The following is a 26,528-nucleotide window of genomic DNA, read 5'->3' as shown; positions in this document are numbered from 1 at the left end:
GAGCGACACTTCACGGATTAACCAGGGAGCTTTTTCATACCTTTGTTATTTTTGATTTTCTATTCCTGATTTATGCGTAATGGAACATTGGGGACAATGTCACATTTAGTTTGGGGGTAGGAAATAGAAATAAAGCCTAGTTTAAGGGTATATCAGCTAGAAACCAGAACCTGCCTTAAAAACTGCCTAGTAGTACTTGGCAACATCTGGTATAACAATGCCACGTACACCTTAAACGAAAAAAAAAAACTTTAGTTATTTTTCTTTAGTTTGATTGTTTTTGCCGATGATGAATTGTATAAATCAATGATGAGAATAGGGTTGTTGCAATTTTATTGTTGAGAAATGTTAAGCATTACTTCAAGTTTATGTTTATTGACTGGATTTTGATTGAGGTTTGTTGAGTGGTTCAGCCACAATTTTCATTTATTTCGGTATGCTTAGATTCATTTTATGTGATTAGGTGAAGTTTGATAATGTTGGTGGACTCTAGAACCTAGTAGAGAAGTGCTTGAGTCGAAATTCTAGGATTAGACTTGGTTGAGAAGATGATTTAGGCATTTTTTTGGAACGTTTGAGCCTTTCTAGCCGACCCATGAATGAAATTGTCCCTAGTCACCCATTTGAGCCGTATGAATTTTATTGCTTTATTTTTCTTGGAGAACAACAAAATTGTCCAATCCTTATACCCTAAACACTTTATCGTACCCTTAGGAGAATTCGGTCCTAATGCAAACACAAGGAATAGAAAGAGTTGTACGAATTAGCCAAAAGAATAGTTTGGGGGTTGGGAGAAGAGAAATAAAAACAAAAGAGGTAGTCACCTCAAATCAATTGAATTGTGAATTTCTTTTCTGTTGTTTTATATAAAATAAAAAACAACAAAAGAAGAAGAAAAAAAAACGATTCTGCCTAGTTTAAGGGTATACCAGCTGGAACCAGAACCCACCTTAAAAACTGCCTAGCAGTACTTGGCAACCTCTGGTATAACAATGCCACGTACACCTTAAATGCAATTCCCCCGCCGCATTGTTGGTTTCCGAAATAAGAAAGATACAAGTTGAGGGATGTGAATTAGTGGACATTTTGATTGGTGGTTGAGAAGAAGTGGAGTTCGATTTGATGTTAGTTTTTGCATTAGGAAAACTGAGTTTTCTTAATTTGCTATTCCTATCCTTTTTCTTGGAACCCACTACCCGAGCTTAACGTTACAAGCTTTTAAAGACCTTTTGATTCTCATCTTTGTCTAGTCCTCATTAGTGGAGAGTCGTTCGATATTTAGTCTTATGGAGTCTACCACCATTTGATAAACTTTACATTTTTGCATAAAATAATCCAGGAAGTTGGAATGTGGATTGAAGTGGGGATCACCTACTCGGTGGACCGATTGAGGAAGACAGTCGATATAGCTTATAACTTCTTGGAGTGTTGAACATTTCCTGATAATCATTTTTCAACAACTTTTGAGAGTTGTGTAAATTCTAGGCAATTCGTTTGTTGAGTTTGAGTTTTGTTGGTTTTTGTTAATTTTTCAGTTTTGTTGTGTGAGTGTTTCGTGTTTTTGTTCATTTGTTTATTGTTTTTGTTTCAGTGAGTTTTGTACTGTATGCTCGGGGACGAGCATATCTTTAGTTTGGGGGTATTTGATAATCCGTGGATTATAATATTTTCATTAGACTTTTTAGTCGGATTTCACGTACTTTCTAGTTCATTTTGACCTGAATTGTTGCTTAATTCTTTACATTTCGTGTCTTAGGTTAAAATGGACATTTTGAGCAGATAAGGACAAAATTGGAAATTCTGGACTCAGAAGTTAGCGGATCTCAAAAGTTGGGAGAGTTCTGAAGCAGGATAAAGCACTATGAGGCTTGTTCCCAAGGGAGAGCACCTAGGATCGAAGAATCAAGCGAAGATGCAAGCAGAGTGGCAATTCTATAATTTTAGAACTTTTCAAGAAGCTTCGCCGCGGCAAAGATTTGTTCTTCGTCGTGGCGAAGGGCCCCAATCACGCACCATATCTGCTTCTTTCTTTGTCGCGGCGAGATTTCTTCTTCGCCGCGACGACGGTCGTAATTTCCAATTTTGTAAAACGCACAGTTTTACTTTTGCATGTTTTTCTGAGGAATTTGGGCGAGGTATAAAAGAAACACTTAGCCTTTTTGGCAAAAGGGTGGTTTAGGAAGTAGGGTTAGCAGCTTTTACATTTTCTTAGATTGATTTTGGAGCGATTTAGAGATTAACAAGGGTGAAGATTCGATTTTGAACCAGGGGATTCATCATTTGGGGAGATTTCTTGTCTTTCTCTTATTTTCATTATGCTGAACTTTAATATTATTGTTTTTCTTGTTTGTAGTGTTGATTTAGCTATGAACTAACCCATTTTGGGTTAGGGTTTTGATTATAATTCGGATTTTAATGGGTTAAGTGATTGATTGTTTTTTTTTCATATGATTATGCTTTGATTGTGTGTTTGCTCTGAGTTTTAATGCTTATATGTGATGAACATGATGAGATTGAGAAATGAATCATGTTAGGCTTCTTGTTTAATCACCATTGTAGTATTGGATGCTAGAGATAGATTCAAGAATCAATGAAATCATTATAGGATTCTTATGCTTAATAAGCTTGGATTTGTTAACTTTCAAATTGTTGGGTGCAGAAGGTTAATAAGGAAGAGTAGGAAAACATAAGCCTGAGAAGGTATGTTTAACACTTTAGAGAGTTCGATTTACAACCAATGCATATGAATATGAATTTAGTTTAATTCTTAGGTTTAACCCATAAAGTCTGAATGAAGTCAAAACCCTACCCGTTTTAATTGAATTGAATTTATCCGTGTTCTTCATCTCGCGTTCATAGTTAAATTTTTAAGTTAGTAATTTCAGCTTTAGTTTTTATTTTTTTTTTAATTTTTTTGCCCCCATTTATCCAAAAGAAGTCGATTGCTCCAACTTGAGAATAGTAGGAAACTTAGTGCTTAGCTAGCAATCCTTGTGGGAACGGTACTCACTCATCACTTTATTACTTGAGCGACTAGTATACTTGCTACATATTGCATGTTGTAGGAAACACGCATCAGTTGATGTTGACCGGGAAGACCATAAATTGGTTCAACTCTATTCTGTACTGGGGGAGGCACCGGTTGTTCTCTTCCGACATTAGTAGTCGGTGGTACCTGCACGGGGGTCTCAACTCTCCCTTGGCTTTCTGCCATAACTTGCTGTACAATTCCCCGAATTCTAGCTTCATCCAAGGGAGGAGGCGTAGATTCTGGTGGGTTAGAAGGTTCTCCCTCATTCATCACACCTTTACCACGATTCCAGGTTCTACGCCTCATATACAAAACAACACATTTGATTAATTCAAGAAACACTCACAGTAAGGAAAGAATTAACTCACACAGTCGGCTATCGGACGTCGTAGCGATGAGAATAGTACACTGTCAAATCTCAAAATCGCTACTCTGATACCAAAAATGTAATAACTGCTTGATACTACTATCTTATAAAAATACGTATAATAACATATGAGTACATTAATAAAAATAGTTGGGCCCAAAATTTTCTTTTATTTAATATACATATTCTTTTGCAAAAGTCGGTATCATTTACAAAAGTTCTCAAAAGTGTGGTGGACAGTGTAACTACTCCTCCTCGCCTGCCGACATCCATCCGACTGCGTCCTCATTTAGAACCTGCAAAAATATAGAAAAACAACGGGGTGAGCAAAATAATGCTCAGTAAGTAAATCCTCTACTCGTTTATCCCCGTAATTCTTTCTCTTAATTCTTTCCTTATGCTCTTCTCTTCATTTCTGTTCTCATCCTGTTTCTGTTTCTCATACTCTTCTCTATATACTCTCTGGTGTATGTCATGGCCTCATCTTACCGGAGGCATGGCTGGGGACTCAACCCACTCTTCGTGACTCTACTCATTTTCTCTTTCTGTTCTTTCTGTTTCTCTGTTTTCCCATTCTACTCATGGGAATGTCACGGCCTCATCTTACCGGAGGCACGGCCAAGAACTCTCCCACTCCACGTGACTTCTACTCATTTCTATATCGATCGGATTCGGTTATGCATGGATTAGGAACCCTTGGCCATGTGAGTGTACATTCTTTCTCTCTATCTCTTGAATGTCACGACCCCTTCTTACCGGAGGCACGGCTGGAACCTCATGTTCCACTCTTTGTGACGGTCACGATCTCATCTTACCGGAGGCATGGCTGGGGATCACAAAGCACCCACTCTCGTGACTTTACTCACCACTCACGGGTTCCCCATCGCACAACCTACTTTATTCTCTTCTTTAACTCTTAGAGTAGTTTAAGCACAAAGGTCTCTACTTTTTCTCAAGCTAATACTTATAGTGTAGAAATTCTCTACTCTTTCTCAAGCTACTTCTTAATGCACAATTAATGCATATTGATGGTTCATACTCATTAATGCACTTAGGAAATGCCAACATGCAATGTTGCAAGAATTAAGGTTCATAACTCATTCTCATACTTCTCTTAGGCATTTCATCAAACAACTCATGTGCATACAAAAGCTCTTCTCTAACTACAATTTTCTTTCTCTTTGTAACCGTCCAAAATGGGAAGAAATTCCCTTCTATGGACATAACTCCTATCATAGAAGAACACTCCCAAATATTTACTCAATCTCCTCTAGATTCATCTCAACTAATCACACATTAACACTTCCCATAAAGAGAGCATATCCAACACCACAACCTAAATACTTATCTCAACTCAATTCCTCAACAAACAAACATATATCTCTACTCAATTTCTCAACAAGCATCATTTATACATGCATAAAGAAATCTCTACTCAAGGATTTCTTAAACTTTAGCTTGAGTTAGATTTACTTACCTTGTGATTGTGTGATTCCACTAGCACTTCTCTTTTCCTTTGGTAGATGTCTTTTCTCTAAACTTTTAAACAATAATACAATAAGACTTTAATACCTTTATAGCTAAATTTCACATCTAGAATAAAGGTCTTTACCTTAGGATGCTTTAGATCACCTCTCTACCCAAAAACTACTCAAAAACCCTTTAAAATCCTTGAAGGATTGGATGGAAAGTAGAGAGAAAATGGTGAATGAGTATGGCGGTGGAAGAAGAAGAATGAAAGGGTTTCTAAGACTTAACCCTTATTTACTCATATTTTACACCTTTTTTCCCAATTTACCCTTACTTTTTCTTGGGAATTCCACCTTTGCCCTTTTAATTCTTTGCAAATGTACCCCTGTTTAAACTATTCTCCATGCAATTTCCTTACATTTCACTCCCCACTTTTCCTGCTAATTAGGGGTAGAATGGTCATTGTGCCCCAAAAGAAGAATTCTCTAGAAACTTAATAAACATTTTTGTCAGGCCCTTCGTCGCGGCGAAGAATCTTTCTTCGCCCCGGCGAAAACTTACAGAACCTACACCATAGGTTGCAGGACTTCCTCGCTGCGGCGAAGCTTTTTCTTTGCCCTGGCGAAGTTTGTAACACAAAAATTTACCAAGCCCTTACAAATTTCAGGGCAACCACTCAACCAACTCACAATATCAATTCAACCAAGGATCAACCAAACTATAACAACAACAAACCAACTCAAATGAGGACAAAACAATAAGCATTCAAGTAATACAACACAATTAAACTACGTACCTCAAGTGGGGCGTTACATGTCGAGATTGGGGTTTGAATAATAACACTAAAAAAATGGGAAGTGATTTTTAGCCTCTATCAAATTGATCAGTATCCCCCACTTTTAAATGTATTTTTATTTTTACAAGTTTAATCTTAATGACACAACATAATGAATATGAGTCTAAAGAAAAAGTAAGTTTCAAATTTGAAATTGGGAAAAAGAAGTATAAACAAAAAAAAAAGTTATTTAATAATTGGGAAAAGTTGGTGTAAACAAAAGTCCTAATTAAGTTTAAAATTGGGAAAAGGAGTGCAAACAAAAACCATAAGTAAACATAATTAAGCAAAGTTATTTTCAGTATTAAATAGGATTTAAAGGGATTTAAAAAAAAAAATATATATATATATATTGAAGCGTATTTAGCAATGGGGTATATTGAATCATTGATTGATTTGATGGGCGCTAAGATGACTTCCCTAAAAAGATGGGGATAATAAATGAATGGATCTATTGGCACCCCACTAATGAACTAAATATCTCTTAATTTTTAATATATTTTATAATGACAAATTCATCCCTATACTAAACTATTAAAATTAACTTCAATTTCATAATCTTTACAAATAATTTCGACACCTCACTTTTATCACATAATTTTTTTTTTTTTTTATACTATTCAAATCATTCTTAGAACAAAAAGATAGTTTAGTGGAGGAAGAAGATTTGCTGTAAGATATATCAAGTTACAAGTAATACAAAATTGTAAGTTTTTAATTGGTTTACATATAAATTTATTGATATTATTTTTCTTCAAATTATTGAAGCTATTTTAATATATATATATATATATATATATATATATATATATATATATGATGTTTAACTATATTATGTTCCTGGGATTATTTATAAGGATTCTTTTTTAGCTTTATTTTTATGAATTTTCAAATTGATTATCTAAAATTTTGTTATAAGAATAATGATGGTGGGGGTATACAAATAAGTGAAGGGATTGAAATGTTAACCTTTTAAGATATAAAAAAAAAAAAAAAAGGGGCAGTTAGAAATTCATGAGGTGTCATAGAAAAAGATTTAATTTTAAAATATTGAAATGAGAGTCCTAAGAAATGGGCTCTGTAATAGGTATTAAACTATTAATAGCTCACTCAACAGAAACTTGAACAACATCAAACTGTGGGCTGTTTTAGTCTAGTGTCCCGTGTGAGGCCTTTTAGATGAATAGCCCGTTGCACAGCCCAACAAGAAAACAAAACAAGCAAATAACCCATCCACCTGCCAGAATTTGACGTCACTTTGCAAACAATGGCTGCTCGTTCCTTCTTTCTCAGTCTTCGACGGTAAGCATATTCAGTTGTGCTAAGATTCCCGATTTCATTATCTTTCTCCAACATCTTTCTTCATATGCAGAACAAGCAGTACAATTATCAAGAACAACGCCTGCTCCAAGGGAATCTCTCACTCAAGATTTCTGTCTTCTGGAGTTTGGCAAGTGACGTCTTTGAAGAGAGCTCGAGCTCCAAGGGAAAAGATGATCTCAAAACTAGAATTTTCAGGCTCAGACTGCCAAAACGGAGCGTGATTAACGTTATTAAGAAATGGGTCACTGAAGGAAACCAACAACACCATGTTTGAGCTCGCAGATTCAGAAAGAACTCAGAAAATCTCAGCGTTACAAACATGCTCTCGGGTTTTCTTTTAATAAATGCTACGAAATTTTATTTAATCAGTCTTTTTAATGGGTCAATTACCGTTCTTAGCATTTTAGACTTTCCAAAACGCTATTTGATCTGAGATGTTTCGAAATCATGTTCAGTTGTTGGGAGCTGCTGATGTACTGTGGCAGTAATGGTACCGGCCGCATTCACTATCTATATTTACTAGTGTTTTGAGTGATTTTTACTTTGCTACAATCTACTATCTAATTTGTGAGAAGTAAGGACAGGTTGAATTGGAGAAGCTTTTTCAATTACTTATTGTATTTTTGTTTAAATTATTTTTTCATGATATTTTCTTGCCAAACCAGCATTATTTTTTGGAGCAATTTCTTAAACTCGTTTCTGTTATAAAAATGCTTGGCGTCTAGTGTACATGAAGATATAATCCTTTGAAATTCTTAGCAATTCTGTTTAATAACTGATAGTCGCAGATATCTGAATGGATGGTTACTCATGAAGAGTTTGCGTTATCAGACTCTGACTATGCTATTCGTATCGACTTGATGACAAAAGTTTTTGGTATTGATGCTGCTGAGCGCTACTTTGAAGGTCTACAGCTCTCGCAAATACTAGTGAAACCTGTACTGCTCTCCTCCACTCTTATGCTGGGGCGAAATTGACCGAAAAGGCTGAGAAATTTATGAAAGAATAAAGGAGTCAAACCTGTCATTCAGTGCCCTTATGTATAACGAGATGATGACTTTGTACATGTCAGTTGGTCAAGTTGAGAAGGTCGCTTTAGTTGTTGAAGACCTTAAGCGGAAGAATGTGGTGCCTGTATATTCACCTACAATCTGTGGATTAGTTCTTGTGCTGCAACCCTAACATGGATGAAGTTAGAAGATTCTGGATGAAATCAGTAGTGACTCTCGTTCTAATGATAGTTTGTTGAATACATCAACCTGTCAGGAATACATTAAGGCCAGCCATCTTGTGAATGCGAGTTTAGCCTCTGGTTGAAGCAGATAAAAGTATTACACAAAGAGAATGGATCTTATGAATTCCTTATAATTTTGTATGCAGGTTTGGGAAACAAAGTAAAATCGATCAGATATGGAAATCCTTGAGGATGACTAAACAAAAAATGACAAGCGAAACTATATTTGCATTCTTTCTTCTTATTTGATGCTGGGCATCTGAAAGAAATTGAAGAAGTTATTGACCAATGGAAACAATCTACCACATCAACTTTGATATATTGCTTGTAACAGGCTTTTGCAAGCATTTAAAGATGTGGGATTGAATGAAAAAGCAAATGATTTACATATGCTTCTGCTGCAGAAAAACTCCGTCCCACAAATGAGTAAGGATAGATTTTAGTTTAATGAGATCGGAGAGCAATGCTGGTGAGAATTTAGTTGGTGAAATTAGAGAGTGATGCTGGCGAGTTTTGGTTTTGTGAAACCAGAGAGCAATGCTGGTGAGATCTAACTATGTGAAATTGGAGAGCACTATTGTGGCATCTGAACGTTTGAGAGAGAAAATAAGTATATTTGCAATTCTTGCAGGCTTGCTGCATACCTGATAACTGAATTGCTCTATTCAAGCTGCAACTGTTTTTTATTGTTGCTTTTCTCTATTTGTATCTTTTACTTGAAATTTAAACTTTTAATGGCTTATTATAATTTAATTATGATACTTTCTTACATCGCCTATTACAATGATCTCATGCGCTTTCATAGTTGCTAATGTATCTCATTCTGTTTGCATCAAATTGGTTGAAGAGAGGATCTAACTTTTCTAGATCCTGATTGCCTTTTTGTTTTGGTTTTCATGTTTATCATATAGATTGTGCAAAGTGGAGCCTCTTGTACAATTAAGTGGTATTACCTTTCTATTTCTTTATTTTTGTTTTTGTTTTATTTACTTGTTAGTGTTTAAGCATGATTACGACTAAGGATGGTTAATGTTGTGGTCTTAGGGCATGTTTGGCATGCGACATAGCTTGGCATTAGGTTATTTTCATGTATATTGCATCATTTCAACTGTTCTATAGTTTTGTTACATGTTGCTTCATTTCAACTTTTCTATTGTTTGTATGACATTTTTGAAACTGGGCTAATATTTGCTGGAAAGTCTGCTGAGCATGACGAATGCAAATGCAAGAGTTACCCTGTTATGACAATGTTTCAATCGAAAAGTCATTTTTTGAACTGTAACTATTGTCTAATAGTTTAGCTCATTACATTATCAATGATTCTGGTTTAAATCTAATGATAGTTAAGGTTTTTCACTTTTTGTGATAATTCTGCGAAATATTTCACTGTTAGCATATATCTATAATCTAATATGCATTGTGATGATAGCTTATGAATCAAGGAATGATTAAGTACCTTGCTATAATCTTACTCTTCTTGTATAAATTAAAACATTTACTTGTTAAATAATGAATAATTTATAATTATGCAAAGCTCAAGATGAAGTAGTAGTTTTGTTAAATTGTGTACTTTGATTTATTTGTAGGTAGCTAGATTATAATCCATATTCCATTGAACAAAGGGGAATCTTATCTCCGCTTTTTGACATATATATTGATTAGAAATAGATGACACCAAAAGGGTTACTAGATCTCAGAGATGGTGCTGGAAGATTATAGAGTTTATGCATGTGGGAAACTATGATAACTAACTTACATGAAAGCTGATCAACATAACGATTGGTCAAATCATGGTCAAAGCCTTCCTCTTATCTCACACACAACAAATACTCACATATCTTCTAACATTATCTAAAAGGGCTTGCGAAAACAAAAAACACATTAGAAACACAAATGAAGATAATATATGAGATCTTTTTGCTATTCTTATCATTATAGAATATTACTACACCCTTGAGGTTGAAAAAAGGTTTAAAAGTATGAAGGAAATATGAAAGAAATGTGCAAAAGAGAAATATGCAAGAGAGAATGTATGCTAAAGAGAAATGTAAGAGATTTTTAACAAGAAAGCAATGTAAGAGAAACATGTAAGATATTTTAGATTTTACACAATGCCTCCTCTTCCAACGGGAAGAGAAGTTTCTTTATTTATAGAGAAATATAAGACATCACATTTAATACACATTAAATAGATATTTAATATATAGTTTGACATATTTGACATTTTGGATTTTTGTTTTTAACATTTATTAACCTTGCCTACAATATTTGACTCTTTTATCTTAAATAAGGGTTATTGCACTTGAGTTGGCAAATTGTCATATAGTCCACGTCTATTTTACAGAAAAAACATAAAGGACATAAGCATTTATTTTAAGACACGTAGAGCTTTAATTATCTGACAAGTTTGTAACATGTCATGAGTCTTTATCTTAGAAACTGAGACAACTCATTGCTTGATTCTAGTCAGTAGGAATTTGTCGAGAAGATGAATCTAGGTGAGTATTGGTGTGCTGTCGCAGGCAACCAAAATTAAAGTCTAAGAATACATGTAGTAGTGCGAGTAAGGATCGTTCCCACGGAGAGTGTCTAGCCTAGTTTTATGCTACGTGAACAAGGATGGGGGGATTTGAGTATAACGAAAACAGTTTCAAGAAAAACAACTAAGAGACAATTCAAATTAAATTATCAAAATCAATCAAAAGAACAAACCTTAGTCTAAATCAACATCTACCATTGGAATTTTACAACTGATCAAAGATGCAAGTATATATCAATTCATACTTTGAATATTCATCGTTGGAACTATTTTCATATCTCTCCTTAGTTGTAGTTAATTAGGAAACAAGCGATCTAATTAATCTTACTACTAAACAACCCAAGACAAGCGCTAAAGGTTTAATCTAGTAGCAGCCTTAAGAACTAGAGAGATCGATGAAGCTNTAATTTGCTCCCATTAATCCAAAAGAAGTCGATTGCTCCAACTTGAGAACAGTAGGAAACTTAGTGCTTAGCTAGCAATCCTCGTGGGAATGATACTCACTCATCACTTTATTACTTGAGCGACTAGTATACTTGCTACATATAACATGTTGTAGGAAACACACATCAGTTGATGTTGATTGGGAAGACCATAAATTGGTTCAACTCTATTATGTACTAGGGGAGGCACCGGTTATTCTCTTCCGACATTAGTAGTCGGTGGTACCTACACGGGGGTCTCAACTCTCCCTTGGCTTTCTGCCATAACTTGCTGTACAATTCCCCGAATTCTAGCTTCATCCAAGGGAGGAGGCGTAGATTATGGTGGGTTAGAAGGTTCTCCCTCATTCATCACACCTTTACCATGATTTCAGGTTCTACGCCTCATCTATAAAACAACCACATTTGATCAATTCGAGAAACACTCACAGTAAGGAAAGAATTAACTCACACAGTCGGCTATCGGACGTCATAGCGTTGAGAATAGTACACTGTCAAATCCCAAAATCTCTGCTCTGATACCAAAAATGTAATAACTGCTTGATACCACTATCTTATAAAAATATGTATAATAACATACGAGTACATTAATAAAAATAGTTGGGCCCAAAATTTTCTTTTATTTAATATACATATTCTTTTACAAAAGTCAGTATCCTTTACAAAAGTTCTGAAAAGTGTGGTGGACAGTGTAACTACTCCTCCTCGCCCACCGACATCCATTTGACTACGTCCTCATCTAGAACCTGCAAAAACATAGAAAAACAACGGGGTGAGCAAAATAATGCTCAGTAAGTAAATCCTCTACTCGTCTATCCCCGTAATTCTTTCTCTTAATTCTTTCCTTACGCTATTCTTTTCTCATTTCTGTTCTCTTCCTGTTTCTGTTTCTCATACTCTTTTCTATATACTCTCTGGTGTATATCACGACCTCATCTTACCGGAGGCACGGCTGGGGACTCAACCCACTCTTCGTGACTCTACTTATTTTCTCTTTCTGTTCTTTCTGTTTCTCTGTTTTCCCATTCTCCTCATGGGAATGTCATGGCCTCATCTTACCAAAGGCACGACCAGGAACTCTCCTGCTCTACGTGACTTCTACTCATTTCTATACCGATTGGATCATATTATGCATGGATTCAGAACCGTTGGCCATGTAAGTGTACATTCTTTCTTTCTATCTCTCGAATGTCACGGCCCCTTCTTACCGTGAGGCACGGTGGAACCTCATGTTCCACTCTTCGTGATGGTCACGATCTCATCTTACGGAGGCACTGCTGGGATCACAAAGCACCCACTCTCGTGACTTTACTCACCCTCACGGTTCCCCACGCACACCTACTTATTCTCTTCTTTACTCTTAGAGTAGTTTAAGCACAAAGGTCTCTACTTTTCTCAAGCTAATACTCATAGTGTAGAATTCTCTACTCTTTCTCAAGCTACTTCTAATGCACAATTATGCTATGGATGTTCATACTCATTATGACTTAGGAAATGCCAAATGCATGTTGCAAGAATTAAGGTTCATCCTCATTCTCTACTTCTCTTAGCATTTTTCAAACAACTCATGTTGCATACAAAACCTCTTCTCTAACTACAATTTTCTTTCTCTTTGTAACCATCCAATGGGAAGAAATTCCCTTCTATGGACATAACTCCTATCATAGAAGAACACTCCCAAATATTTACTCAATCTCCTCAAATTCATCTCAACTATCACACTTAACACTTCCCATAAAGAGAGCATATCCAACACCACAACCTAATACTCTCTCAACTCAATTCCTCAACAAACAAACATATATCTCTACTCAATTTCTCAACAAGCATCATTTATACATGCATAAAGAAATCTCTACTCAGGATTTTAAACTTTAGCTTGAGTTGGATTTACTTATTGATTGGTGTGATTCCACTAGCACTTCTCTTTTCCTTTGTAGATGTCTTTTCTCTAACTTTTAAACAATAACCAATAAGACTTAACCTTTATAGCTAAATTTCACATCTAGAATAAAGGTCTTTACCTTAGGATGCTTTAAATCACCTCTCTACCCAAAAACTACTCAAAACCCTTTAAAAACCTTGAAGGATTGGATGGAAAGTAGAGAGAAATGGTGAATGAGTATGGCGGTGGAAGAGAAGAATGAAAGGGTTTCTAAAACTTAACCCTTATTACTCATATTTTACACTTTTTTCCCTTTACCCTTACTTTTCTTAGGATTTCACCTTTGCCCTTTTAATTCTTTGCAAATGTACCCCATTTAAACTATTCTCCATGCAATTTCCTTACATTTCACTCCCCATTTTCCTGCTATTAGGGTAGAATGGTCATTGTGCCCCAAAGAGAATTTTCTAAAACTTAATAAACATTTTTGTCAGCCCTTCGCCGCGCGAAGAATCTTTTCTCCCCCGGCGAAAACTTACAGAACCTACACCTAGGTTGCAGGACTTCCTCGCGCGGCAAAGCTTTTTCTCGCCTGGCGAAGTTTGTACACAAAAATTTCCAACCTTACAAATTTCAGGGCACCACTCAACCAACTCACAATATCAATTCAACCAAGGTCAACCAAACTATACAAAACAAACCAACTCAAATGAGGACAAAACAATAACATCAATAATACAACAAATTAAACTACGTACCCAAGTGGGGCGTTCCATGTCGAGATTGGTTTGAATAATAACACTAAAAAAATGGGAAGTGATTTTTAGCCTCTATCAAATTGATCAGTATCCCCCTTTTAAATGTTTTTTATTTTTACAAGTTTAATCTTATGACACAACATAATGAATATGAGTCTAAAGAAAAAGTAAGTTTCAAATTTGAAATTGGGAAAAGAAGTATAAACAAAAAAAAAAAAAGTTTTTAATAATTGGGAAAAGTTGGTGTAAACAAAAGTCCTAATTAATGTTTGAAAACTTGGGAAAAGGGTGCAAACAAAAACCATAATAACATAATTAACAATTATTTTCAGTATTAAATAGGATTAAAGGGATTTAAAAAAAAAATATATATATATATATATATATATATATATATATATATTGAGGTATTAAGCAATGGGTATATTGAATCATTGATTGATTTGATGGGCGCTAAGATCTCTTCCCTAAAAAGATGGGTAATAAATGAATGATCTATTGGCACCCCACTAATGAACTAAATATCTCTTAATTTTTAATATATTTTATAATGACAAATTCATCCCTATACTAACATTAAAATTAACTTCAATTTCATAATCTTTACAAATAATTTCACACCTCACTTTTATCACATAATTTTTTTTTTTATCTCAAATCATTCTTAAACAAAAGATAGTTTAGTGGAGGAAAGATTTGCTGTAAGATATTCAAGTTACAGTAATACAAAATTGTAGTTTTTAATTGTTTACATATAAATTATTGATATTATTTTCTTTCAAATTATTGAAGCTATATATATATATATATATATTATATATATATATATGATGTTAACTATATTATGTTCCTGGGATTATTTATAAGGATTTTTTTTAGCTTTAATTTATGAATTTTCAAATTGATTATCTAAAATTTTATAAATATGATGGTGGGGGTATAACAAATAAGTGAAGGATTGAAATGTTAACTCTTTTAAGATATTAAAAAAAAAAAAAAAAGGGGCAGTCAGTTAAGAAATTCATGAGTGTCTAGAAAAGATTTAATTTTAAATATGAATGAGATGTCCTAAGAAATGGGCTTCTGTAATAGAGGTATTAAACTATTATAGCTCACCCAAAAGAAAACTGAACTGCTGGCTGTTTAGTCTAGTGTCCCGTGTGGGGCCTTTTAGATGAATAGCCCGTTGCACAGCCCAACAAGAAAACAAAAACAAGCAAATAACCCATCCACCTGCCGAATTTGACGTCACTTTGCAAACATGGCTGCTCGTTCCTTCTTTCTCAGTCTTCGACGGTAAGCATATTCAGTTGTGCTTAAGATTCCCGATTTCATTATCTTTCTCCAACATCTTTCTTCAATATGCAGAACAAGCATTACAATTATCAAGAACAACGCCTGCTCCAAGGGAATCTCTCACTCAAGATTCTGTCTTCTGGAGTTTTGGCAAGTGACGTTCTTGAAGAGACTCGAGCTCCGGGAAAAGATGATCTCAAAACTAGAATTTTCAGGCTCAGACTGCCAAACGGAGCGTGATTAACGTTATTAAGAAATGGGTCACTGAAGGAACAAAACAACCATGTTTGACTTCGACAGATTCAGAAAGAACTCAGAAAATCTCAGCGTTACAACATCTCTCCGAGGTTTCTTTTAATAAATGCTACGAAATTTTATTTATCAGTTCTTTTTTAATGGGTCATTACCGTTCTAGCATTTTAACTTTCAAAACGCTATTTTGATCTGAGATGTTCCGAAATCATGTTCAGTTGTTGGGAGCTGCTGATGTACTGTGGCAGTAATGGTACCGGCCGCATTCACTATCTATATTTACTAGTTGTTTTGAGTGATTTTTACTTTGCATACATCACTATCTAATTTGTGAAAGAATAAGACAGGTTGAATTGGAGAAGCTTTTTCAATTACTTATTGTATTTTTGTTTAAATTATTTTTTCATGATTATTTTCTTGCCAACCCAGCATTATTTTTGGAGCAATTTCTTAAACTCGTTTCTGTTATAAAATGCGTGCGTCTAGCTGTACAGAAGATATATTATCCTTTGAAATTCTTAGCAATTCTGTTTAATAACTGATAGTCGCAGATATCTAATGGTTTTTACTCATGAAGAGTTTGCGTTATCAGACTCTGACTATGCTATTCGTATCGACTTGATGACAAAGTTTTTGTATTTGATGCTGCTGAGCGCTACTTTGAAGGTCTACAGCTCCCTGCAAATACTAGTGAAACCTGTACTGCTCTCCTCCACTCTTATCTGGGGCGAAATTGACGAAAAGGCTGAGAAATTTTATGAAAGAATAAAGGAGTCAAACCTGTCATTCAGTGCCCTTATGTATAACGAGATGATGACTTTGTACATGTCAGTTGGTCAAGTTGAGAAGGTCGCTTTAGTTGTTGAAGACCTTAAGCGAAGAATGTGGCCTGTATATTCACCTACAATCTGTGGATTATTTCTTGCTGCAACCCTTAACATGGATGAAGTTGAAAGATTCTGGATGAAATCAGTATGACTCTGTTCTAATGATAGTTTGTTGAATTACATCAACCTTGTCAGGATATACATTAAGGCCAGCCATCTTGTGAATGCAGAGTTTAGCCCTCTGGTTGAAGCAGATAAAAGTATTACACAAGAGAAGGATTACTTATGACTTCCTTATATTTTTGTATGCAGGTTTGGGAAACAAAGTTAAAATCGATCAGATATGAAATCCTTAAGTGAACTAACAAAAAATGACAAGCAGAAACTATATTGCATTCTTTCTTCTTATTTGATGCTTGGGCTCTGAAAGAAATTGAAGAAGTTATTGACCAATGGAAAAATCTACCACATCAGACTTTGATATATCTGCTTGTAACAGCTTTTGCAAGCATTTAAAGATGTGGGATTGAATGAAAAAGCAAATTTACATATGCTTCTGCTGCAGAAAAACTCCAGTCCCACAAATGAGTAAGGATAGATTTTAGTTTAATGAATCGGAGAGCAATGCTGGTGAGAATTTAGTTTGGTGAAATTAAAGAGTGATGCTGGGAATTTTGGTTTTGTAAACCAGAGAGCAATGCTGGTGAGATCTAACGGTGAAATTGGAGAGCACTATTTTGGCATCTGAACGTTTGAGAGAGAAAAATAGTATATTGGCATTTCTGCAGGCTTGCTGCATACCTGATAACTGAATTGCTCTATTCAAGCTGCAACTGTTTTTTATTGTTGCTTTTCTCTATTTGTATCTTTTACTTGAAATTAAACTTTTAATGGCTTATTATAATTTAATTTTGATACTTTCTTACATCGCCTATTACAATGATCTCATGCGCTTTCATAGTTGCAATGTCTCATTCTGTTTGCATCAAATTGTTGAAGAGAGGATCAACTTTCAGATCCTGATTGCCTTTTTGTTTTGGTTTTCATGTTTACATATAGATTGTGCAAAGTGGAGCCTTTGTACAATTAAGTGGTATACCTTTCTATTTCTTATTTTTGTTTTTTTTATTTACTTGTTAGTGTTTAAGCATGATTACGACAAGGATGGTTAATGTTGTGGTCTTAGGGCATGTTTGGCATGCGACATAGCTTGGCATTAGGTTATTTTTCATGTATATTGCATCTTTAACTGTTCTATAGTTTTGTTACATGTTGCTTCTTTTCAACTTTTCTATTGTTGTATGACATTTTTGAAACTGGCTAATATTTGCTGGAAAGTCTGCTGAGCATGACGAATGCAAATGCAGAGTTACCCTGTTATGACAATGTTTCAATCGAAAGTCATTTTTTGAACTGTAACTATTGTCAATAGTTTAGCTCATTACATTCAATGATTCTGGTTTAAATCAATGATAGTTAAGGTTTTTCACTTTTTGTGATATTCTGCGAAATATTTCACTGTTAGCAATCTATAATCTAATATGCATTGTGATGATAGCTTATGAATCAAGGATATATTAAGTACCTTGCTATAATCTTACTCTTCTTGTATAAATTAAAACATTTACTTGTTAAATAATGAATATTTATAATGTATGCAAAGCTCAAGATGAAGTAGTAGTTTTGTTAAATTGTGTACTTTGATTTATTTGTAGGTAGCTAGATTAAAATCCATATTCCATTGAACAAAGGGGAATCTTATCTCCGCTTTTTGACATATATTTGATTAAAATAGATGAACCAAAAGGGTTACTAGATCTCAGAGATGGTGCTGGAAGATTATAGATTTTATGCATGTGGGAACTATGATAACTAACTTACATGAAAGCGATCACATAACATATGTCAAATCATGTCAAGCCTTCCTCTTATCTCACACACAACACATACTCACATATCTTCTAACATATCTAAAAGGCTTGCGAAAAAAAAACACTTTAAACACAAATGAAGATATATATGAGATCTTTTTGCTATTCTTATCATTATCAGAATATTACTACACCCTTGAGGTTGAAAGGTTTAAAAGTATGAAGGAAAATGAAGAAATGTGCAAAAGAGAAATATGCAAGAGAGAATGTATGCTAAAGAAAATGTAAGAGATTTTTAACAGGAAAGCAATGTAAAAAACATGTAAATATTTTAGATTTTACACAATGCCTCCTCCAACGGGAAGAGAAGTTTCTTTATTTATAGAGAAATATAGACATCACATTTAATACACATTAAAGATATTTAATATATGTTTGACATATTTGACATTTTGGATTTTTGTTTTTAACATTTATTAACCTTGCCTACAATATTTGACTCTTTTATCTTAATAAGGGTTATTGCCTTGAGTTGCAAATTTCATATAGTCCACGTCTATTTACGAAAAAACTAAAGGACATAAGCATTTATTTTAAGACACTAGACTTTAATTATCTGACAAGTTTTAACATGTCACGAGTCTTTATCTTAGAAACTGAGACACTCTTGCTTGATTCTAGTCAGTAGGAATTTGTCGGAAGATGAATCTAGTGAGTATTGGTGTGCTGTCGCAGGCAACCAAAATAAAGTCTAAGAATACTGTAGTGCGAGTAAGGATCGTTCCCACAGAAGTGTCTAGCCTATTTTTATGCTACGTGAACAAGGATGGGGGGATTTGAGTATAACGAAAACAGTTTCAGGAAAACAACTAGAGACAATTCAAATTAAATTATCAAAATCAATCAAAAGAACAAACCTTGTCAATCAACATCTACCATCGGAATTTTACACTGATCAAAGATGCAAGTATATATCAATTCACTTTGAATATTCACGTTGGAACTATTTTCTATCTCTCCTTAGTTGTAGTTAATTAGAACAAGCGATCTAATTAATCTTACTACTAAACAACCCAAGACAGCGCTAAAGGTTTAATCTAGTAGCAGCCTAAGAACTAGAGAGATCGATGAAGCTAAACAACACAAACACAAGCGATTATATTTAATTTAGTCAGTGTTTTTCTTAAGATTTAATAATTCCTGACGCAGCAAATTCTTAACTCTTATTTACTCACAAATTAGAGGATCAAACAATTACAGATTTGACATCTATTTACGCTAGATTGCAACAAATAATAAATAGTAGGCCTCCTAGTAATTAAATGAGACAATCATGAAAATAGGCATAAGAACATCTAATACTCAAAGATATATTGAACACTAAAAACAGATTAGATCTCACATTTTTATTATTCCGAGGCCTCGTTTCCTTCGACCAAGTTATGAAAATTTAGCCGCTCATGGCCATCATGAAAAACTCAAAAGAGAAGAAGAAAGAAGAGGAGAAGGAAGCTGTGTGTTCTGTCCAATCTGATCTCTCTCCCTCTTAAAATATCCAATTCAAGTCTTTGAATTCTACTCAATCTCCTAAAATATTCAAGTTTTATCCTAAAATAACATTTATCAAATCTGATTAAATAAAAATAAAATAAAGTCCTAATAAACTAGGAAAGTGGTGTTTCCATCTGTAACTTTCGTGCACCAGATCTTCAAAACTTCCAATAGTAAACTGCATATTTGAATTGCATGATAAGGTAGAATGTTCCAAAACGTTAGCAGTGCAGGTGTGTCAACTTGAAGCCCAATTCCAACCTTGATGCAGCGGGTATCTCTCCAAACTCAAAACATGAAAGTTGTAGATATCTTTCTTGGTGTTCCACAACATTTTGAATCATCTCAATCGGAGCTCGGATGAGAGAGTTGTGCCCAGATTACGAAGCAATGTTGAAACTGTCTGAAATCACCTAATTACTTTCGTTTTGCATTTAACGCCTCCATTTGCACCCTAAATCAAAATAAAATAATAATGAGTACATTTAGACACCAAATAAGTATAAAAGAATAGACATTAAAGGGGGAAAAATATGACATTTTGCATTCTCATCAAGTATCCAGAGAAATGTGTGGAGACTGAGATGACTACCTTGCAGAGGTACTTGGTGCATGCATGTACTGATGTTGCTTGGATTTATGAAGATAGTAATCAAGAGACTATTGAAGCTCTTCTTCCTGCACAGTATCTAGCTAAGAATCTAGGCACCACCATTCTAGATAGTCTGAAGTAGCATTTAATTGAGCAGTGATGGCACTTATACATGTTTTTTGGCTTGGAGTAATATCTCAGTGTAGGCTGGAGGAAAGCGTTCCCACGGGGCATCATCGCAAAAAAGAATTTTCTAAATTGACCTAATCTCAAGAGGATGGTCGAACATATTATGGACGAGATCATATGGATAGGATCAATGAAATGTGACTTGATACTGTAAAAAACATAGGCCATCGGATCTGATGGAGTGGTGTCTATGAAAAAACATGATGGACCATGCCATTTTGGTTGACATAGGACCTCTGTATCGAGCAAGTTGATGAGCAAACACAAGCTTCCATTTTTCCAGGGTTTTGAACCATTCGAGAAAAGTCATCAAAAAGTGTAACTCAGAGCTTGAGGATGTCTGATACTGGGAAATCATTTTCAACATATAATGGACTGAGAATTTAACTGCAATGTGGTACTAGTGTAACATATACCAAAAGAACCATAATAATTCTTCTAGAAATATGATATCTGGACTAGGAGGTAAACATAAGATTTTTGAAAAGGGGTAATCTGGATGGACATCTAGCATATCATACATGGATTGTCCACACTTTTCAATTCATTGGATCTAATAAGAAAACATGAAGGGGTGACATTTTCATCAATGGTATGAGTTCTAATGGGTCATCGAATTCAAGAGGTGTGTCCGACATATGGTTTGGTAAAGAAGAAGATGAACAAGAACTGGACTGGATTAGTGGTTGATACATGAAACAAGGGAGTGGTTTTGACCTAGGGTTCATGAAACAAACTTGTTTAGTTTTTGGTCTAGACAAATAATCTACAATGATATTGGTGTGACCTTTGATGTGCTGGACGATGAAAGAATATTTGTTGAACCATTCTGCCCATAGGAGTAATTGCTGATGTGGAACTTTTTTCTTATTGAGTCGGAGCATTTGATCAAAAGATTTCATATATGTTTCAACAAAGAAATAATGTCCAACCAGATGAAATTCAAACCTCTCAATAGCATTTTTTACTGCTAATAATTCCTTGAAAGTAGAATGATAATGTTGTTGATGCAGTGTGTATGGAAGCATTTGCATTTAAGACTCTTGACTGCATTGGGTTGCTTGGCAGACCATGAAGGAGGATTTTTTCTGCATCTGGGAAAGTAGATAGGTGAGTTGAGAAATGTTGGGAATGAAACTGCGCATGTAATTGGCAATTCCCAAGAATTGTTGTATTTTTTTCTAGGTTATGAGAACATCTGGGAACTTTTGTAACTCATTAGCAATATGAGTCTAGAGGTCATATTTTCAATTAGCAAAGACCATACCAAGAAAATCCATCTTTGTCTGACCCAGCTGCATTTTCTTCTCAGAGAGCATAATACCATAAGAGTGTATGATATCAAGAAATTTTCGAAGAAGATGAACATGAGATTCCTCATCTTTTGAGAAGAGGAGAATATCATCGATATAAAACATAACACATAACAAATTAAGGACATAAAACATAACACATAACCAGGACCATATTCAACAAATACCACAATCTCTTCCATCATTAGCCTTCTCATTTCACATACCTACAACAAAAGTCCAAATCTTCCCCACTAAATATTCCAATCTTATTTCTGTTATAGCATTTTTTGATACTAGTGCTACCTGCACTATCATCAATCCAAAGATCCTCCCATCCTTCCGAGGGAAACCTCATCAAGAAGTTTTCTATAGTGCTAATAGTGAAACTTTCACTACTTATCTGGTCAGCAAACCCATTAAAATCCAATTTTTTCTAGAATGTTTTATTTTTCACAAAGTTTTTGGTTCTAATTTACCTAGCAAAGATATGGTTCTAGGTTTTGATGTTTATTCCAAACTCAATAAACTTATAATCCTCCCTGATGGTATTCAGTACAAGATGTTTTTCCAATCCTAGACTACTCAGCCTAACTTGTTCCGGATTGATTGAACCCATAGATTCCCAATGGGCATGTGAAACTTTTTATGTTATGTAATACTTTCTTTCTAGCTAGTATACTCGTAAAATAATCAATAAAACTCATTAAAAATATATATATGAAAATACATATATAAACGAGTAATAAAGTATGGGCCAATATTTAATTTTTCTTTACATACAAAAATTTACAAAATATACTCAAAATAGCAACTTGACAGTGTAGCCCAACCCTTCCACTGCGTGACGTTCCGGGTGACCACAACTCACCTATTACCTACAAAAATATTGAAAAAAATGGAGTGAGCACTAATTGCTCAGTAAGTAAACCTGCTATGCTACCCTTCTCTCTCTGTTGCTTAAATCTTGAATTTTCTTTCCTTACAACTCATTTCCCGAGTATTCTCTATTCTTTCTCTGTTCTTCTCTCTGTTCTTTCTCTGTTCTTTCTCTGTTCTTTCCCATTCTTTCTCAGTTTGGCTCTATGTTTTTCTCTCTGTTTTCTAATTTTTTTACCACTCATGATAATGAGCATGGTATTATGCATATTCATGATGCAAATGCACAAATGCATAAAGTATGCATTTTCTTTTCTATTTTTCTTATTCTATTTTCTGTTTCCTGCTTCTTTTTTCTTTATTTCTTTATTTGTTTTCTAGTTTTTCTTTCTATTCTTTCTTTCTTTCTTTTCTATTCTTTCTTTCTTTCTATTCTTTTCTTGCCGATCGTACTCGGTTGAGGCATGGATTTGGAGCCTTAGCCGTGTGAGTGAATTTTCTAATTCTTGGTACAGTCCTCATCCACACGCACTTCTAACGGACTGTACAATTCCTTTTTCTAAATTCTGAGGCCGCCACTAAAGGCGGCGTGCATGTGAGACTATGTCACTCACGAGCTCCCTATCGCAAGAACCTTCTCTTCTTTTTATTTTTTTTATACTTCTTTAAGTAAGAATTCAGATTTGAATATCTTTAATATTCTAGTTTCTTTCTATTTTCTCTTTAACATATTTTAGTGTTTTTTCATGCTCTTATGGAGATATATGCATATTGATGGTTTCATGCTTATAATTCTTTCTAAATGCAAATGTTTAAATGCAAGGATGCCATGTAGCATAAAAATAAGTTTCACTCTACCATCTACAAACTCATATCAATTCATAAATGAATAAAACTCATGCATACATTTCTCTTGGACATTTCATCAAACATATTGCATGCAAAATAAAACTCTAATTTAACTACAATTCTATCTCTTTCTCAAGCCACCAATAATTGGAGTAAAACTCCCTTAAACAATTACTAAACCTGTCCAAAACAATACACTCCCAAAAATTCTACTCAACTCTTTCTAACTTCAACCAAACTTCAATTAATCATCATACAACCAAAACCACTTCTCATGGCTAAATTAAATTCATCTATAATCATCAAACTCATCAATAATTCATCAATTTCATAAAAAATTCTCAAAATCATAAGCATATACATATATGTAAAATCTTTACACACTTGATTTCTCAAATCATAACTTGGGTGGGATTTACTTACCTTTGATGTGAGCAATCCAACCCCTTTAAGAAGCTTCTTTGATCAAACTCTCTTCCTCTTAAATCCTATAAGCACAAACCATCAAAATTCAACACTTTAAAAATTAAAAATCACTTCTTATTGCAAGGATCTTACCTAAAGTTGCTTGGGATTGAAAATCCACTCAAAAATACCCAAGATCTATGAATTTCTTTTGAAAAAGAAGTGAAGAAATTGAGAGGATTTGGAGGAGAAGGTGGCGTGAAATGGGTTGAAGAGTGGCTAGGGTTTCACTCTTCAATCCTTGATATAACATAAAATTATATATTAGTTTCTCATTTTGCCCTTGCACTTTCTTTAAAATTCCATCTAGTCCCTTAGTCAATTACCATAAAGCCCTTATTTTATTGCATTCTCTATGAAATTCTATTTCTTTTCACTCCCCACTTTTTCAACTAATTTTGAGTGAAAAGACCATTTTACCCTTAATGCAAGTTTAAGGCATTTTCTTCACATTTTCTTTAAAATAACCATAGCAAAAATCAGCTAAAGGTATAAGAGCATAAACTAAATCACGTACCTCCATGTGGGCATTACAATTCTCCTCCTCTTATAAGAATTTCGTCCCCAAAATTCAAACAAACAACTCCGGGTAATAGTTCTGCATATCTTGCTCCACCTCCCATGTAGCTTCTTCAACTTTATGATTTCTCCAGAGGACTTTCACTAAAGGGATACTCTTGTTTCGGAGCTCTTTAATCTTTCTGTCCAATATCTGAACTGGACGCTCCTCATACACAAGATTTTCTTTTAAGTCCACATCCTCTACACTTAATATATGGGAGGGATCACTTACATATTTCCAAAGCATCGAGACATGAAATATATGGTGTACTCTGTCCATGCTGGATGGTAAAGCCAACCTATAGGCTGCCTTTCCCACTTGCTGTAATACTTCAAACAGACCAATGTATCTCGGTGCTAACTTTCCCTTGCTACCGAAACGCATCACCCGTTTGTAGGAGGCAACTCTTAGAAACACTTTATCACCCACTTCGAATTCAACATCTTTCCTCTTCAAGTCTGCATAGCTTTTCTGCCTGTCTTGGGCTTGTTTCATTCTACTTCTGATTAACTTGACGTCTTCTATCATTTTCTGAGTTAGTTCTGGTCCAAGCATTGTATTCAACTCATCTTTCTCGCATATCTCATCCCAATGTAGTGGAGATCTACAACGTCTACCATACAAGGCCTCGTACGGAGCCATCTTAATTATAGATTGATAACTATTATTATAAGCAAACTCCACCAAGGATAACATCTCATGCCAGGACATTCTGTAATCCATGCTTCAAGCCCTTAACATATCCTCAAGTATCTGATTCGTTCTCTCTGTTTGGCCATTTGTTTGAGGATCGTAGGCGGTACTAAAAGCCAATCTGGTACCCAAGTTCCTCTGTAAACTAGTCTAGAAAACTGAGACAAATCTGGAATCTCTATCTGATACTATTGTCTTGGGTACACCATGGAGTCTGACTATCTCCTTGACATAGATTTGGGCCAACTAATCTGAGGTCGTGCTATCCTTTACTGGAAGAAAATGGGCTGACTTGGTCAATCTGTCTGCTATCATCCATATAGCATTAAACCCGTTCTGCACTCTAGGGAGACCTGTAATAAAATCCATTGAAATACTCTCATATTTCCATTTCAGGAATACTAAGCGGCTGAAGCAACCTTGACGACCTTTAGTGTTCTGCTTTCATTTGTTGACAAACCAGGCACTTATCTACAAAATCTCCAATATCCATGTTCATACATGGCCACCAATAGCCTTTCTTTAAATCTTGATACATCTTGGTTGCTCCAGGATGAGCAGTGTATGGTGTGTCATGTTCCTCCGTAAGAATTCTCTTCTTTAACTTATCATCTTGAGGAATGCATAAAACGACTCTTGAAACAGAGGACACCATCTAACAAATGGAAATCTGGTATCTTACCCTCAAGCACTTGTTGACTTATTTTCTGACACCACTCATCGACAGCTTGTTTTTCTTTAATCTCTTCCAGCAAAGTGGACTGAATGTCTAACCTGGCAAGCCTTCCCGGTATGACCTCAATTTGTTCTTTGTACAATTCTTCTATTAATTCTTTCTGCCTTATGAGTCAGAACAAGTAAGCTTTTCTACTCAAGGCTTTCAAGCCCTTATCACAACCCCCAACTAGCTTTTTGCTAGTCCCTAGCAAACTAAGCGATAAAATAAGTCTCTAAGCTTGAAAATAAAACAACCAATTAAAACCTATATCTAAACTATCCTAAATCACTTTCGTAGATTGACACGATTGCATTTAGCATATGCAACAAGCCTTGAAACCCCTAGGCGGCCCTAGTTGGATGAGTTGTAGTCTCATGAGGGTTTACAGCGATGATACCCTCAAACATCCACACTAAACTTAACATGAACTCCAAAAATAAAATAAACATAAACATAAAAAGAACTAAACTAACAAAAATTCTTGGATCAATTCATAAAGGTGTCTCAAAAATTGCATATACACAAAATAAATAGAATAATTAAAAATCACCAAAACTCACAGACAATGCAAACATCAATTCCATTTTTATTATTGACCCTAGAACAT

At 34.8% G+C, this 26,528-nt stretch overlaps 2 pseudogenes; both read left to right on the top strand.

The window, feature by feature from the left end:
- The first annotated feature begins 6,970 nt into the window (after nt 1-6,970).
- LOC116144344 lies at nt 6,971-9,020 on the top strand (annotated as a pseudogene).
- A 6,126-nt stretch (nt 9,021-15,146) lies between these two features.
- LOC116144343 lies at nt 15,147-16,924 on the top strand (annotated as a pseudogene).
- The last annotated feature ends 9,604 nt before the right edge of the window (nt 16,925-26,528 follow it).

The sequence above is a fragment of the Pistacia vera genome, unplaced genomic scaffold, assembly GCF_008641045.1.
Source record: "Pistacia vera cultivar Batoury unplaced genomic scaffold, PisVer_v2 Contig441, whole genome shotgun sequence".
NCBI lineage: Eukaryota > Viridiplantae > Streptophyta > Magnoliopsida > Sapindales > Anacardiaceae > Pistacia > Pistacia vera.
The sequence above is the reverse complement of the archived record's forward strand: the minus strand, read 5'-3'. Positions and strand labels throughout refer to the sequence as shown.